Source organism: Nelumbo nucifera, chromosome 1 (assembly GCF_055504915.1).
Source record: "Nelumbo nucifera cultivar China Antique chromosome 1, China Antique-T2T, whole genome shotgun sequence".
Classification (NCBI taxonomy): Eukaryota; Viridiplantae; Streptophyta; class Magnoliopsida; order Proteales; family Nelumbonaceae; genus Nelumbo; species Nelumbo nucifera.
In genome coordinates, this window is record NC_142649.1 from 158,007,194 (window position 1) to 158,010,962 (window position 3,769).

Here is a 3,769-nt window from a genome sequence, read left to right on the forward strand (position 1 = left end):
TCATACATATTCTTGTTAATAAGACGAATATATGATGTTAAAGATATTCCCAAAATTTTCTTTAATTTTTATATTTTTTCATTTGATCTATTTTTTAATTTTTATCATTTAATTGTGGCCACATAGGTTGTCCCATTTTATCTATTTTTTAATTTTATGGTTTCATTTCTCACCACCACCTAGATAAAAATACTATTTTTTCTAGGTTGATTTTGAAACTATAAGTTTTTATGGTTTTGCAATTATTATGTATAGATTTAATTAGTGGAATTTAGTGATGAAAAGAAACAAAAATGCCTTAAATATATGATTCAATGAAGGTGAATGGGAGTTAATAACTTAGATGTGGGATTTAATGGGAGGGAATTGAATGCACTAAATAATAGTACCCAAATTACATTTTTACTCCCACAATAAAGAGAGATCATATCTCAAAAACCGAGGTATTTTAGTCCAGAATAATTCTAGAAATCTTATATCCTATTTGTACTTTTTTTAGTAGTATAGATTGTTTACTCTTTGAATTGTTGAATGTTTGCATTTTTTATTTCATGTCTAGAATTTTAAATTTAATTCCTTCAATTTTGGTGTTTTCATGTATTTTTCATTTTTTTTTAATTCAAGTTATTTTTAGGGATAACTTGAATTGACTCGTAGGCCCACCCTAACCCGAACAGTTAGGGTTATGGTATAGCATTTTGCCAATCCAACCCAAAATTCAACCCGACCTCGAAATCAACCCAAAGTGTCTTGACCCAACCTAAACTTGACCCACCAACCCAATTGCCAGGTCTAAATACTAAAAATGCATGTAGTTGGAGGCATATAGGAGTCAAATACCCTTAACCTTTGGGTGGTGTTTAATATAAGAAAGTTTGTTTGGTTTGACAGAAAATAAGAGAGAAAACAGAAAGTTCTATTTCTCAACATATCATTTTCCATGCCGTTTTTTTCCGGAATCCAATAATAAGGGTCCTACCCATGGTTTTCAAACCATCATTTACCTGGATGGTTGGATTGTTCAGCCCGAAAATTGTCTAGGCAACTAGTTCCATTTCACCATTAGCTTGTTCCTTGGCCAAAAACCATTGATTGGGTCAATAACCCACTGATCAATCCAGGTGGTTGGACTGTCAACTCGTTCAACCTAGACCACAGCTTTGGTCATTTTTGTTTTAATTATTTTTATATTTTTGTTTTTAAATTGGAATGAATTGTTTATTCAAACCAAACAGTCGAACCATTGACCTGAAAATCAATGACCAAAGCAATTCCGATTCCAATCGTTTTTTAAAACATTGGGCCGACCAATGTCTTAACTAGGGGTGCAAGTTGGGTATCAAAAAATATACATGACATCAGGCATAGACCTTCAGGTAGGGCCCATTCAAATTAAAAAAAAAAATCCCAATCTAAGCCCACCCAATTTGTGGCCCTAAGGCATGGTTCAAATAAATCATTCGATTCTCGTCCTTGTGTTGGAAAAATTAGATTTAACTATATTACCCAAAATATATATGATACCCAAATGGATAGAATATTATAAAAGTGGCAACCAATTAGGTGGTATTTATTAAAATTGATAGAGGGTTTTGATCGATCAAAATTCTTAGGTATCTCGCGTCTTTTATAAGAGCATGACCATGCATATATGTAATTGAATATTAGTAATCTATCTATATATATAGCAAGACAGTCCATGTCACCATGCTTCTCCTTGCTCTAAACTCCCTTTCTAATTTCTTTTTTTTTGAATTTTTTATTTTTTTTAATTCCACGTAATTACCCATTAAACCAATAAGGAAATAACATGTGCTTAACTATTTCTAACAACCATAAAGGAGGGATTTGCTTTACTAACAAGTGGCACCACTTTCCTCCTCTGTCTCCTAAATAGTCTCCAATTCCTATTTATCTCCTAAATTATCTTTAACTCATATTTATCTCTTATTATCTCTAATTTAGTAGAGAGATTCCCTCCTAAACTATCTCTAATTTTTATTTATCCTCTCCCCCACTTTTTATCTACATCTATCTAAAGAAAGTTTCAATTAAAAAATTTCAGAATTATTTTAATATTATAACGGAATTATATACTAACTTTAAAATATTTATTCAAAACACAAAAATTAATTATAATAGATTTAATAATACTCACATTAGAATAATTCTATATTTTTACAAAATTCATCATGAAATTATATAGTAACAACATAAACTATAATTTTACTAATTATGTAACTAATCTTCAAATAATGAAGATTTTAAACATTTTAAATATTATTTAAATATATAAATAACAAAATATTTAACATGACTAAATTTTAAATAGTTAAAATAATGAAATTATGTAATAAATTTAAAAAAAATCTTAAAAGTAGAAAAATAATCATAATAGGTTTCATAATATTCTTAATAATAATAATTTAATATTTTACAAAATTAATGACGAATTATGTAATAATAGTACTAATTATAATTTTATGGATTATTAAATTTAATAAATAATTTATATTTTAAAAATTTAAATAACACTTTAAATAACTAAATAATATTATAAATACCTAAGTTCACTTATAACAATTAATAATTATAGAAAATAGCTTTCAAAAAATATTTATTAGTAATAATTTTATAGTAAATTGTCAATAATTATTGGAGATTAAACAACTATTATTTAACTTTTGAAATTTAATTTATCATATTTATTGTATTTTTGTTATAAATTTATTTTTAGTAATTATATATTTTTTATAGTTTATTGATTAATATTTGTTAGAGATTAAACTATTATTTGAGATTACACTATTTATTGACTAATTTTAAATTTTTTTTAGTATTTATTGTATTTTTATTGGATATCTATTGTATTTTCATTATAAATTTATTTTCAATAATTGTGAATTTTTGCTATAAATTTTCAATAATTATAGAAGATTAAACTATTGTTATTTATTAGAGATTAGGTTATTAATTTAATTGAAATTAGGAGTGTTCAAGGATTGATTCAATTTGACCATTTGTGAAAACCCGCAAACTCGGGTTATATCAGTTTGGGTCTATTTTTGGTTTGGTTTGTTTATTCAAAAGATTTAAACTTAAAAATTAAATTTAAATTTAATAAATTATAGTGATATTATAAAAAATAAATTTATGATATAAAATTATTTTAGATTAAGAAATATGAGAACTTTTCACTTTTTGGTATTAAAAAAATTATATTTAAAATATAAAATATTAATATATATCTAAGGTTGAATCAATTAAATTTTAATCAGTTTACAAATGACCAAATCGAAATTAACCTAACTTGGTTGAATTAAAAAATTGCTAAAACAAAGTTGATAAAAATATTAGAAAGCGATCAACTCGGATCAAATTCAATTGAATTGGTTATTAAAACGTTAAAATATAAACTAATTATATACTCCTATCTATTTTTAATGTTTAACTTTCTTGTGTGAATTGTACGGATCCCACTGGTATTACATATGATATTTGAATTTAAGTTTTATGAAATAATCGATATATAAACATTGGGTATAGATATGGTTGAAGCGGCAATGACCCAGTCAGCCTTCTGGGATTTTTCCGGACTGTGAAAAAATGAACCAATTAGAGAAAACCCATGTAGGCCCATAGTCTGCTCCATTTACCGGATTCAGTCAGAGCAAAGTCCATTTTAAAATTTTAATCAAATCTGTATTACTATCCTACCAAAAAAAGAAAAAAAAAAAGAATTTAATCAAATCACCAACTCCTCAGTCGT